The sequence below is a fragment of the Heterodontus francisci genome, chromosome 10 (genome assembly GCF_036365525.1).
Source record: "Heterodontus francisci isolate sHetFra1 chromosome 10, sHetFra1.hap1, whole genome shotgun sequence".
Taxonomy (NCBI): domain Eukaryota; kingdom Metazoa; phylum Chordata; class Chondrichthyes; order Heterodontiformes; family Heterodontidae; genus Heterodontus; species Heterodontus francisci.
In genome coordinates, this window is record NC_090380.1 from 88056708 (window position 1) to 88071382 (window position 14675).

Sequence of the window (14675 nt, forward strand, 5' to 3'; positions counted from 1 at the left end):
TAGAGGCGGAGGGAGAGCGAGAGGCGGAGGAGAGAGCGAGAGGCGGAGGGAGAGCGAGAGGCGGAGGGAGAGCGAGAGGCCGGAGGGATGGAGAGCGAGAGGCGGAGGGAGAGCGAGAGGCGGAGGGAGAGCGAGAGGCGGAGGGAGAGCGAGAGGCGGAGGGAGAGCGAGAGGCGGAGGGAGAGCGAGAGGCGGAGGGAGAGCGAGAGGCGGAGGGAGAGGCGGAGGGAGAGGCGGAGGGAGAGGCGGAGCGAGAGGGAGAGGGAGAGCGAGAGGGAGAGCGAGAGCGAGAGGGGGAGGGAGAGCGAGAGGCGGAGGGAGAGCGAGAGGCGGAGGGAGAGCGAGAGGCGGAGGGAGAGCGAGAGGCGGAGGGAGAGCGAGAGGCGGAGGGAGAGCGAGAGGCGGAGGGAGAGCGAGAGGCGGAGGGAGAGCGAGAGGCGGAGGGAGAGCGAGAGGCGGAGGGAGAGCGAGAGGCGGAGGGAGAGCGAGAGGCGGAGGGAGAGCGAGAGGCGGAGGGAGAGCGAGAGGCGGAGGGAGAGCGAGAGGCGGGAGGGAGAGCGAGAGGCGGAGGGAGAGCGAGAGGCGGAGGGAGAGCGAGAGGCGGAGGGAGAGCGAGAGGCGGAGGGAGAGCGAGAGGCGGAGGGAGAGGCGGAGCGAGAGGCGGAGCGAGAGGCGGAGCGAGAGGCGGAGCGAGAGGCGGAGCGAGAGCGGAGCGAGAGCGAGCGAGAGGGAGAGGAGAGGCGGAGCGAGAGGGAGAGGCGGAGCGAGAGGGAGAGGCGGAGCGAGAGGGAGAGGCGGAGCGAGAGGGAGAGGCGGAGCGAGAGGGAGAGGCGGAGCGAGAGGGAGAGGCGGAGCGAGAGGGAGAGGCGGAGCGAGAGGGAGAGGCGGAGCGAGAGGGAGAGGCGGAGCGAGAGGGAGAGGCGGAGCGAGAGGGAGAGGCGGAGCGAGAGGGAGAGGCGGAGCGAGAGGGAGAGGCGGAGCGAGAGGGAGAGGCGGAGCGAGAGGGAGAGGCGGAGCGAGAGGGAGAGGCGGAGCGAGAGGGAGAGGCGGAGCGAGAGGGAGAGGCGGAGCGAGAGGGAGAGGCGGAGCGAGAGGGAGAGGCGGAGCGAGAGGGAGAGGCGGAGCGAGAGGGAGAGGCGGAGCGAGAGGCGGAGCGAGAGGCGGAGCGAGAGGGAGAGGCGGAGCGAGAGGGAGAGGCGGAGCGAGAGGGAGAGGCGGAGCGAGAGGGAGAGGCGGAGCGAGAGGGAGAGGCGGAGCGAGAGGGAGAGGCGGAGCGAGAGGGAGAGGCGGAGCGAGAGGGAGAGGCGGAGCGAGAGCGAGAGGCGGAGCGAGAGCGAGAGGCGGAGCGAGAGCGAGAGGCGGAGCGAGAGCGAGAGGCGGAGCGAGAGCGAGAGGCGGAGCGAGAGCGAGAGGCGGAGCGAGAGCGAGAGGCGGAGCGAGAGCGAGAGGCGGAGCGAGAGCGAGAGGCGGAGCGAGAGCGAGAGGCGGAGCGAGAGCGAGAGGCGGAGCGAGAGCGAGAGGCGGAGCGAGAGCGAGAGAGAGAGAGATCGGCAGTGAGAGAGAGAGAGAGAGAGATCGGCGGGGAGAGAGAGAGATAGGCGGGGAGAGAGAGAGATAGGCGGGGAGAGAGAGAGATAGGCGGAGAGAGAGAGAGAGATAGGCGGAGAGAGAGAGAGAGAGAGATAGGGAGAGAGATAGGCGGAGAGAGAGAGAGAGAGATAGGCGGAGAGAGAGAGAGAGAGATAGGCGGAGAGAGAGAGAGAGAGATAGGCGGAGAGAGAGAGAGAGAGAGATAGGCGGAGAGAGAGAGAGAGAGAGATAGGCGGAGAGAGAGAGAGAGAGAGATAGGCGGAGAGAGAGAGAGAGAGAGATAGGCGGAGAGAGATAGGCGGAGAGAGAGAGAGATAGGCGGAGAGAGAGAGAGATAGGCGGAGAGAGAGATAGGCGGAGAGAGAGATAGGCGGAGAGAGAGAGAGATAGGCGGAGAGAGAGAGAGATAGGCGGAGAGAGAGAGAGATAGGCGGAGAGAGAGAGAGATAGGCGGAGAGAGAGAGAGATAGGCGGAGAGAGAGAGAGATAGGCGGAGAGAGAGAGAGATAGGCGGAGAGAGAGAGAGATAGGCGGAGAGAGAGAGAGATAGGCGGAGAGAGAGAGAGATAGGCGGAGAGAGAGAGAGATAGGCGGAGAGAGAGAGAGATAGGCGGAGAGAGAGAGAGATAGGCGGAGAGAGAGAGATAGGCGGAGAGAGAGAGAGATAGGCGGAGAGCGAGAGAGAGAGAGAGAGAGATGGATAGAGGTAGAGAGAGATAGAGGGAGAGATAGATATAGAGATCAATTCTTGCCAATACAATTGAACCCTGCGGAGACAAGTTGAAAGCTCGCTGCAGCAGAGACAATAATGTAATTTTGAAAAAACAACTTTTCTGCCAGTGAGAATTGACCTAGGACATTAGCACAGCTGCTATGGGTACCCACGTGGGTCCTAGTTTTGCCTGCCTTATTGTGGGCCGTCGAACATTCTTTGTTCCAGTCCTACTCAGGCCCCCTCCCGCACCTCATATTCTAGTCCATCGATTACTGTATTGGTGCCGCTTGCTGCTCCCGCCCTGCACTGGTAAGCTTAATCAACTTTGCTTCCAATTTCCACCCTTCTCCCTCCTTTACATGGTCTATTTCCGACACATCCCTTCCCTTCCTCGACTTCTCTGTCTCCATCTCTGGGGATAGGCGGTCTACTAAAATTCATTATAAGCCCATCGACTCCCACGACATATCTTGATTACACCGTTTCCTGTTTGGACTCCATCCCATTCTCCCAGTTTCTCCGTCTCCAACGCTTCTGTTCTGATGATGCAACCTTCCACAACAGCGCTTCTGACATGTCTTCCTTTTTCCTCAACCAAGGACTCCCTCACTGTGATTGACAGGGCCCTCAACCATGTCCGATCTATTTCCCACAGTTCTGCCCTCATGCCTTCCCCTCCCTCCCAGAACCGCGACAGAGTTCCCTTGTCCTCACTTTCCACCCCACCAGCCTCCACATCCAAAGGATCATCCTCCGCCACCTCCAGCGTGATGCCACCACCAAATACATCTCCCTTTCCCCTCCCGTCAGCCTTCCGAAGGGATCGTTCCCTCCGCGACACCCTGGTCTCCTCCATCACCTGACACCTCGACCCCTTCCCACAGCACCTTCCCATGCAATCGCAGGAGGTGTAATACCTGCCCTTTTACCTCCTCTCTTCTCACCTTCCAAGGCCCCAAACACTCCTTCCAGGTGAAGCAGCGATTTACTCATACTTCCTTCAATTTAGTATACAGTATTCGCTGCTCACAATGCGATTGCCTTTATACAGGGGAGACCAAATGCAGATTTGGTGATTGCTTTGCGGAACACCTACGCTCAGTCCGAAAGCATGATCCCGAGCATCTGGTCGCTTGCCATTTTAACCCCCCCCCCACCCCTTCCTGCTCTCATGCCAACATTTCTGTCTTTGGCCTGCTCCAATGTTCAACGCAAGTTCGAGCAGCAGCACCTGGTCTGTCGACTAGGCACTCTACAGCCTTGCGGACCAAACACGGAGTTAAATAACTTCAGAGCATGACTGGCCTTTTTCATATTTTCATTTTTTTTCAACTACGTCCCTGTGTTTTATATAGACAGAGCTAGTCATTATTCCGCAATTAACACTCTCTCTGGACTAATACTTTGTCTTTCACGACAAGCATTAACACACTCTTTGCCTCTGTCCTATGACAGCTGTGTTATTTAATCTCTCCTGCCCTCTGTCCTATCAGACACCTTCCCTTTTGTTCTATTCCCCACTACCCACCCCCGCACTTGCTTACTTCCTAATTCTTTTCTAACCGTTGTCAGTTCTGACGAAAGGTCACAGACCTGAAAGGTTAACTCTGCTTCTTTCTCCACAGATGCTGCCTGACAGACTGAGTATTTCCAGCACTGTTTTTATTTAAGACATCAGTACTGTCTTCAACACAAAGTGAATCGGCAGGAGACTGCAACAGCTCAGCGAATACCAGACAACCAGTAAACAGGCCTGCAATTTTAAAAGTTCACCTTCGAGGGGATCCCACAGGTTATTCCTGAAATGGTAGACTTTTACAACCCGAACTCTGAACACATCTTACCCTGTACTTGTCTATTTATCTTTGTTTGTGCGTGTGTGTGTGTGTAAGAATGCGTGCGTGATTAGTGTTACGAATATTTCGGCATTTGTTTGAAAATAGTTTTTTTAAAACCTATGAGAAAACCTGTCATCTGTCTGTTTATTTGGCAAATAAAACACAAGGGGTGAAAACACTCGTAACAAAAACACTTGCTGTGGTCAGTTGGGATGTGAAAAGCAGGAACAAGCTACGTCACCATCCATCTGGCTTTTAACAGCTGACAATCAGTTCTACCTCTTCAACTTGGGACCCCTCCAATGTCTCTGTTATCAATCTGCTTAGTCAATATCTAGGTGTGAAAAATTGGAAAAGGTCCGTTTTTGAGCATGGGAGCTATGATGCATGATTACCCTGCACCCAGCCCTGTTGAAGTAGGTAGCACACAATCTTTGTGCCATCTCACCTAAATGATTTCAGCATGCAGCCCAGCTCGAAGCGTGCTGCAGACTGGCCTCACACTCAACAGAGGGCCAAGCAGCAGGAAAGGGAAAGGGCTCCAAATTTTCTGATGTGGCACTGGTAGTGGTGCAGGTGGAAAGGAAGCTGCCATGTTTCCCCCAGGGGGCTGGAGGCTCTCAAGAAATTCCCAAGAATGGAATGGAAATAGGTAGCCACAGAGATCAATTCCCAGAGTCTAGCCCAGAGAACCTGGATGCAGAGCCGTAAAAAGTACAATAACCTGACAAGGGTAGTCAAGGTCAGTGAATACATCTTCATGGTATTTCCTAGCCTCCAATCCACCAACCTCTCACATTGCTCAACGCACCACGCCCTCAGCACTCACCCAATAGCAATTAGGACTCATGCCTAACACTTGGGTACTCCACCTCATCCTCATACACTTACCAATGCTGTCAGCCTCACACCCATCTTTCTCAGTTTTCACATACCACCAGCTATTCAGATATGGCACATCACCCAAAGACATTACAACACACTCACCGACATTCTTTCCTCTACCTTGCAGTACGAGGTAACCCATAACCGCAGGGAGCAGCAGAGAACAGGCACGTCTGCATTCACTGGACCCTCTGGAGGAAATAGCGCTCAGCATCATAGCTGTTACTGAGACTGCTGTATCCAGTGTCACTGAGTGCAATCGGGATGACGGTATGCTCTTTTATGTACCTTCTGAAAATCTGCTGTTCTCTCGGGATGCCAGCATTCATGCTCCCGCCACTGTCACTCCACCAGCACTCTTGCTGTCGCCTCTCAGCCTGCCAGCTAGCCCGCCCAGGCTCCTGCTGCCCATGCAGAGGTGGTGCAGTGTGAAGCTGGGCCCACGAGATCATCCTGCAAGGTCATCTGCAGAATCCCCCAGTGAAATTAAGCAGCCCACCAGCCATGTTGCAGCTACTGGGGTACCACTGCATAGCAGCACCAGGACAGGTAAAGGCATACTGAAGGGAATGCACTCGGGTCAACAGTTCAGTTTTGAGTGTATTATTAGAACTTCTGTGCAATCAAGCTGTTATGGAATGGTTTTCTGTTGATGGCTTTTATTTTAGGATTTTGACCTAGAGGATGCTGTGATGGCATGCAGCGGATCGACTGAAAGGTGGGAAATTTTGGAGCAACTATGATGTGGAGATGACATCTCAGGGAATTGGAGACTGAGCATCTGCTCACAGACAGCTCGTCCAGAGTGAAGAGGTCCCGGATGTCTCCTCCCAAGGTGGCCTCCAAACAGCTGATGGCAAGGGCTGCGTCATGATAAAGTTATGAAGGACGCAGCAAACCACATGTACATGGAGGCACTCCCTGGTGAGTACTGGAGGGCACTTCCAATGGTCCAGGCAGCAGAACCAGTGCTTCTGCATGTCAATGGTTTGCTCCACAACATTCCAAGTCGTTGCATGGCTCTCATTATAGGCATGTTGTCCTCAGATGTTCAGGTGGCACAGAAGAGTCATTAGCCAGGTGTAAAGTGTGTATCCCTCATCACCCAGCTCTGGTGCTTTGTGGTGGGCCAAAGATGGTGGGCAAGACTGATGTCAGGATAGTGGGCATTCACCAACAGGATCTTCTGGGCATGGTTGCATACCATCTGTATTTTGACAGAGTGCTTGCGGTAAGGGAATATCGCCCCATTAACATGTGAGGTTTGCAAAGCCACGTGCGTGAAGTTGTTTGCACCCTGCACCACTGGGAATCCCGCCAGCTTGGCAAATCCATATGCTCTCTACGCCTGCTTCTCTCTGGTCAGAGAAAAGACGAAGTCCACTCTCCTCCTATGCAGTACCACTGTTACCTCCCTGATATAGCACGGGACAACTAACTGCAAGATGTTATATTATATTATAATTAACTCCAAGATGTTGCTAAAGTTTGCTGCTTCTACCTGGAAGGATCCACAGGCACAGAAATTAAGGGCCACAGTGACCTTGACAGCCACTGGTAACAGTGTCCTTTGCCCTGCTAAGAGCCTGCAGGTCAGGATGTAGGAGGTGGCACGGTTCAGTGGTCACCTCCTTGGTGATATGGAGCGGAACCGTAAACTGCCTCTCTCTCTTTCTGCTCGCGGACAGCCGCCATGGTGTACAAGCGATACGTGGGGATTGGCTGCGTGGCCTGTATCGCCTTTGGCCCACACGCTGGCAAATTGGTGGCGATTGTTGATGTTATTGACCAGAACAGGGCACTGGTGGATGGCCTTTGCAGTGGAGTGAGGAGACAGGCGATGCCATTTAAATGTATGCAGCTCACTGTCTTCAAGATTCAAATACCACATAGTGTCTGCCACAAATCTGTGAAAGCTGCTTGGGAAAAGGAGAAAATCAGTGAGAAATAGGAAGCTACACGCTGGGCAAAGAAAATTGATGCACGTGCAAAGAGGGCCAAGATGACAGACTTTGACCGCTACAAGGTCATGAAGGCCAAGAAAATGAGAAACAAAATCATCAAGCATGAGTTATCAAAACTGAAGAAGGAAGCCAGCAAGAAAACATAAATGTCCACCGTTTAAGCAAATGATTAAACTTGATACCAAAATTTTTTTTAAAACTTCCTTGGTGATACGTAGCTGCCTCAGACAATGGTCCTGGCTGAGGTGGAGGTAGGACAGGTACCCCCTGACGATCCTTGGTGGGTGGAGCCTTCTTTCACAAGCCCTCCCCCTCCTCCCTCTGTGCACTGCTTCCCCTCTCTGCTGCCTGTTCTCCGTGTCCCTGTTGTGCTGCAGCCCAGGAGGGACAGCAACTATAGCTCACATTACTGAAGGTCAACCAACTCCCCTTACCACCTTTTCAAGATCCAGCACCATTCTCTTAAAAGTCCAAAATGTCCTCCAAGGAACACAGTACTTCCACTATCACTGCACCAGCAAAAGTACTTCATCTGGAAGATGGATGGGTGGTCCTTTAAATAGTTATTGGGGAGGTCCGTCATGCAGATGAGCACATGTTTAGCTGTGAGGGATCATGAGATGATATTAACTGAATCTATGCACTCCAAAATGGCAGATCCCGTGCCAAATCAACATTCAACGCTGTTGGGCGTCATGATCTGCCCACTCTGCATGCTTTCGGTGCATGCACGTGCTGGAGAGGGTGCGCTGTGCAGGCCACAGCAGAAGTGGTTTGAAGTCTTCCAGCCATCACTTTGTGAATTCAGGCCTTCTGCAATGCTGCTAGAGCCAAATTTTATGAATGTAGTGTTTAATAAAGTGCAATTATCTTCAGTTAAACTTTGGAAAGACTGCCACTGCTTTTGGCCCCTGCCACCAACTCTGCACTCTTGGCATCGATCTCATCCCTTTTTCCTGGCCACGTTCTAAGACTGAACCAGATTGTCCTGGTGGCAGTTAAAATAGAGCAGTGGGCTCACCCATTCTGTTCTCACTGACTGACTGCAATTCTAAATCGCAGGTGGCAAGGACACCCATCCAAAGTCAATGAGATCCTTTTTAAATATGGAAAGTCAACATTATAAACATCAAAATAAGTGTGCTGAGTCAGCACTCTGCCCATAAGTTTCTGCCAAGGCCTGAGGCTATTCCTGTAGCAGAAGTCTTCGCCCTGTATCTTCATCCATTTCCGCAAAGGAGGCAGGAAAATCTGTTTGCATAAGTAAACAGCAATGTAACTCATGAGTTAACTGAAGCCATGAGGGCATTATCCTTGAGTGGAGGTGATACTGTGTTTGTACAGATTCCTGTCTGAACCAGTACAGGTTGCAGGTTTTGACTGGAGCAATGCTATAATGCATCAAATATTTTAACAAAAGTAACTATAGGCTGAGACATGCTTTTAATGGCTGCAGATTAAAGAATGACACAGGACTGATGTATTGCTCTTCCTCCTACAAGAATGTTGGCATTGATGGATCATTTCTATATTCTGGACTTGTTAAATGAGGCTCAATGGTGAATAACTGAAGTTTTGACAACTGCTCTGAAGCTATGGTGACTGTTTCAGGGATTGCCAGAGACTATAATGGTGGAGGTGACAACTGTCAGATCACCAGTGATGTGGATATCGAAATGTACCCAGAGAATACTTGTTGCTTTCTCTCTGGGCTTGTGAGATGACAAAAATTAGGGCATCTTTAAGGGAGCAATCTTTTGAATACTTTTCCTACCCATAATTCACCATCCAATGCCAAGCTGCACCTTGAAGTACCCTCTGCTAAAATGTATTAAGCTCTGACATTCTTGTTTCCAATGAACAAGTCACTTGTGCTAAGTTGATATGCAGATCCTGGAGCAGATTTTACATTTCAGTAAGTCATCAACTAATGGAAGTGAGGGAAGACTGGTGTCATGGAAAAGTCCCTGGCACTTGAAACAAAATTTTGAGCCAGAAACTGGAAGTTGCACTGGCAATCAACCAGGCCCAATGATATAGGGGATTACAGTAAAAGAACCTTTTTACAGATTAGACTATGGAAAGCTACTTAATGAATTTGATTAACTTTGAAGAAAATTTGCTCCATACTAATTCAAAAGACTACAGGTGAGAATTTGATCAGTTTCCTAAGAAACAGAAACCAAATGAATGGTGATCTAAAATGTTGACTTAATAAATATGTTACATTTATAGCAACAGTTAATGACATCAATTTAAGTCAAATTGTTGGTCAAATCAGATCGAACTGTTGCTAGCCAGGTAAATCAGAAAGTCATCTTTTCAACACAGGTCAAAAAAATTGGATAGGTATTGGCAATTAAGGCATGCCAGAAATTTTGTACATGAACATGTTTATATGGTAGCAGACAGTATTCAGGAACAGGAATATAATAGTTTGCTGAAGGAAAATGCTGGCAAAATATTTATGTATTCTCTCTTTTACTAAATATATTTGGAGCTTCTGTACAAAGAACAAAGAACAGTACAGCACAGGAACAGGCCATTCGGCCCTCCAAGCCTGCGCCAATCTTGATGCCTGCCGAAACTAACACCTTCTGCACTCCGGGGCCCATATCCCTCTATTCCCTTCCTATTCATATATTTGTCAAGATGTCTCTTAAACATCGCTATCGTACCTGCTTCCACCACCTCCCCCGGCAGCAAGTTCCAGGCAGCAAGTTCCAAGCACCCTCTGTGTAAAGAACTTGCCTCGCACATCCCCTCTAAACTTTGCCCCTCTCACCTTAATCCTATGTCCCCTAGTAACTGACTCTTCCACCCTGGGAAAAAGCTTCTGACTATCCACTCTGTCCATGCCGCTCATAACTTTGTAAACCTCTATCATGTCGTCCCTCCACCTCCGTCGTTCCAGTGAAAACAATCCGAGTTTTTCCAACCTCTCCTCATAGCTAATGCCCTCCAGACCAGGCAACATCCTGGTAAACCTCCTCTGTACCCTCTCCAAAGCCTCCACGTCCTTCTGGTAGCGTGGCGACCAGAATTGCACGCAATATTCTAAGTGTGGCCTAACTAAGGTTCTGTACAGCTGCAACATGACTTGCCAATTTTTATACTCTATGCCTCGACCAATGAAGGCAAGCATGCCGTATGCCTTCTTGACTACCTTATCCACCTGCGTTGCCACTTTCAGTGACCTGTGGACCTGTACGCCCAGATCTCTCTGCCTGTCAATACTCCTAAGGGTTCTGCCATTTACTGTATACCTCCCACCTGCATTAGACCTTCCAAAATGCATTACCTCACATTTGTCCGGATTAAACCCCATTTGCCATTTCTCCGCCCAAGTCCCCAACCGATCTATATCCTGCTGTATCCTCTGACAATCCTCATCATTATCCGCAACTCCACTAACCTTTGTGTCGTCCGCAAACTTACTAATCAGACCAGCTACATTTTCCTGCAAATCATTTATATATACTACAAACAGCAAAGGTCCCAGCACTGATCCCTGCAGAACACCACTAGTCACATCCCTCCATTCAGAAAAACACCCATCCACTGCTATCCTCTGTCTTCTGTGACTGAGCCAGTTCTGTATCCATCTTGACAGCTCACCTCTGATTCCGTGTGACTTCACCTTTTGCACCAGTCTGCCATGAGGGACCTTGTCAAAGGCTTTACTAAAGTCCATATAGACAACATCCACCGCCCTTCCCTCATCAATCATCTTCGTCACTTCCTCAAAAAACTCAATCAAATTAGTAAGACACGACCCCCCCTTCACAAAACCATGCTGTCTCTCGCTAATAAGTTCGTTTGTTTTCAAATGAGAGTAAATCCTGTCCCGAAGAATCCTCTCTAATAGTTTCCCCACCACTGACGTAAGGCTCACCAGCCTATAATTTCCTGGATTATCCTTACCACCCTTCTTAAACAAAGGAACAACATTGGCTATTCTCCAGTCCTCTGGGACCATTTTTCATACATTAGTTGTGATGCTTTCAATTTTGTGATGCACATAGATTATATCTCCACAAAGAAACTCCAGAACATTCTAACGCACAACTGTATGTTTTGTACATTTAAGACTAGGAGTCAGAAGACAACCTCAATAAACACTCGCAAATAAAATTCATACTTGCAAGATTGCAATAAAGGGAAACAATACCAATTTAGCTTCTGATTGATTGCCACTCACTGACCAAGACAACATCCATATTTTCACGAGTCCTAGACTGCTGTAAAATAGACTTCAACAGTCCTGAAATAAAAAAGCATACAAATCTAAAATTTTAAAAACTATGAGCAACTTAATATACTCATGTTACAGCATGATTTAGTTTTATAACATGATTGAATTGGTATGGTTTTTTAAGCATGTGAGACACACAAAAGAATTATTTTATGAAGCAGCATTAAACTGGAATATGGAGGGGTAGGAAAGTGCGTGTTTGTTTTGGGTAGGGGATTATTTGTAAACAACATGGGAACATGACACAGGGTGGCAAAGAATTATCGGTAAATGTTAGTTTTATGATGCTTTCTATTTTCCTGCAGTTCCAGATGATTTATAAATGTTCATGACAATTAAAATTCAAATTCCTCCTCATCCTTCTCGACCTTTCTGCAGCTGATTGACCACACCATCTCATCCAGTGCCTCTTACCTGTTTCTATTCATATCGAACTAATTGTAGCTAGAGAATTACCTGTAATGGCTTCTCTTCCCGCACCACTACCTGTGGTGTTTGTCAAAGGATTAATCCTTGACGTCCTCCTATTTCTCATTTACACGCTGACCCTCAGCGACATCATCTGAAAATACAGTCAGTTTTTACATTTACGCTGATGACGCCCAATTCTATCTCACCCCACCTCGCTCGACTCCTCCATAGACTCTAAATAGTCAGACTGCTTACCTGCCATCCAGCACTGGATGAGCAGAAATTTCCTTCAATTAAATATTGAGAAAACTAAAGCCATTCCCTTCGGTCCCCACTACAAACTCCATCCCTCTCCCTGGCAACTGTCTGAGGCTGAACAAGACTGTGTGAAACCTTGCTTTAATACCTGCCCCCAAGATGAGCTTCTGACCACATATCCATGCTATCTTTAAGACCGCTTACATCCAGCTCCATATCATTACTGGACTCTGCCCCATCCCAGCGAATCAGCTGCTGAAACGCTCTTTCATGCCTTTGTTACCTCTATTCTTGACAATTCCATTACACTCCAGGCCGATCTCCCACATTCTATCCTCCGTAAACTTGAGATCATCAAAACGCCTGTTGCCCATGTTTTTACTCATACCAAGTCCTGTTCACCCATTGTGCTACCTATGCTCACTGATCTACACTGGCTCCTGATTAAGCAAGGTCTTGATTTTAAAATTTGTATCCTTATTTTCAAATCCCTTCATGGGCTCGCCCTTCCCTATCCAGCCCTACAGAACTCAGATATCTGCACTCCTATAATTCTGATCTCTTGAGCATCACTGATTTTAACTGCTCCACCATTGATGGTTGTGCCTTCTGCTGCCAAGGGCCTAAGCTCTGGAACTCCTTCCCTAAATCTCTCTTCCACTCGAAGATACTCCTTAAAACCTCTCTCTTTGACCAAGCTTTGGTTATCTGCCACAATATTTCATGCAGCTCAATGTCAGATTTCGCTTTATAATATTCCTTTGAAGCACCTTGGGACATTTTGTTACGTTAAAAGCAAGTTTTTTGGTGTTTGTTGTTGATATTTAAACAATGGACAATTGGACAATTCTAGTTACTTGAACTGAAGAAATCCAGTTATTCTGGGCCACTAACCTTGTTCAGCTGTGCAGGGCAAATGTGTTGAAAGGAGAATTAAAAAACAAATCATTCTTTTTAGCAGACTTATAGAATTCTAAAGATGACCAATCACAGCCCACATTTTATGAATGAATAAAAAAAACCTCTAAGTATACAAAGGATTGTTTACGGGTGGTGGAGAATAGGAATGTTGTGTCATTGAAGTGCAGAGTTACAAGTGAAAACATGCAATTCAGTCTTCATTGAAGAGTTGTTGGAGCAGATTTTTTTTCCCTTTCCACTTGATTTTGGGTAGCTATTCCACCAGCTCGCTGTTAGAACTACCTGGCATCAGGCATATTTTACAAATCTGAACAGGAATACTATAATGAGACACAAATAGAGAATATGTTGCTACAGGGCGTCAGAGGGGTTATTTAAATTAATATTTTTATGACTACCTTGGCTTGTAGAATAAATTACAATAGACAAGGCAGAAGATTTACCGGCCATGCTGTGCAGAGATAGATACAGTAGCGTTTTTCCTCTCCTTCAACCGTCACCAAGGAAGGTAACTCAGCACCACTGAAATCAAATGGAACTCAACCAAAATTATTCAAATGACCATGACACCAGAAAATTAGCCAAGAACACGGTAGAAGCATAAGACAGGCAGAACTCACAATCTACTTAAGCCTCACCACCATTATAACCAAAAAGAAAACCATCCCATATCTCTGATCTAAGGGTTTTATTTGCTGCAGTGAAAAATGCACAAGCTCTGGTCTGCACTTAAACATCTGTTCCAAGGAAAATGCTTTCATCCAGGGTTTCTTTTCTCCAATCCTGACCCTTCTAAACTGAAGAGTTACAAGCAGCGAGAACATTTATACATTTCAGGCTGGACGGGCCTCCGTTCAATAGTGAATAGATGGCCAATCTCTCTGCACCTCCATCCCCCACTAGGATGGTCTGAGGGCTCTCCGCTTCTTCCTAAAGGCAGCAACTTCAACAATGCAACACTCTTTGCATCAGTCTACCATATGTGCCTGGAATGAGGCTTGAAACCATGTCCTAGGCTGACAGCAGTGCTCCTGAAATTAAGTGAGACACCTGTAGAAAAGACTTAATCTACATATAGATACATAAAAATTGCATTCCAGTACACATATGCAAATATGAGCTTTTATTCAAACAAACAGGTGACTTGAAATTGAATTCAACCATATAAACAATTAAAAATCAAAGAAAACAAATTAATTAAGTCAAAGTGTAGAAAATAAAACAAGGTGATTACAGCAACAGAACCATCAAAAAGACAGTTTAGAGTTTACAAAAGGCCAATAAAAGAAACTTCCCTAGCCAACGGCTTACTTTCCTGGCAACAATTTCCCCTTGTTTACTGGCAAAAATCCAACGATTAAGGATTAGTCCAACTCTTTTCATTCTTAATTTTATGAGTGCTACATATTCACTTTACAAGCCCTGTGAGTGAAATAATGTAGCTTTAGCTCTTCTGTTCAAAAAATTCAAACATGTGACCATAACTCTATTAGCTTCAAGATAGTTATGGAAAAGGATAGGACTGGTCCTCAGGTTGAAGTCCTAAATTGGGGGAAGGCTAATTTCGATGGCATCAGACAGGAACTCTCAAAAGTTGAATGGGAGAGGCTGTTTACAGGTAAAGGGACGTCTGGCAAGTGGGAGGCTTTTAAAAGTGAGATAGGAAGAGTTCAGGGCCGGCATGTTCCTGTCAGATGGAAGGGCAAGGCTGGCAAATTTAGGGAACCATGGTTGACAAGGGATATTGAGGATCTGGTCAGGACAAAGAAGGAGGCATATGTCAGGTATAGGCAGCTGGGATCAAGCGAGTCCCTCGGGGAGTATAGGGGATGTAGGAC

At 47.9% G+C, this 14675-nt stretch overlaps 1 protein-coding gene and 1 pseudogene across 3 annotated transcripts in view; one reads left to right on the plus strand and one right to left on the minus strand.

Annotated features, from left to right (window-relative positions):
• The window catches only part of tfg (trafficking from ER to golgi regulator), a 220933-nt gene that overhangs the window by 49391 nt on the left and 156867 nt on the right, over nt 1-14675 (minus strand). The window lies entirely within an intron of this gene.
• Nucleotides 6709-7163, plus strand: LOC137374609 (large ribosomal subunit protein eL14 pseudogene; annotated as a pseudogene).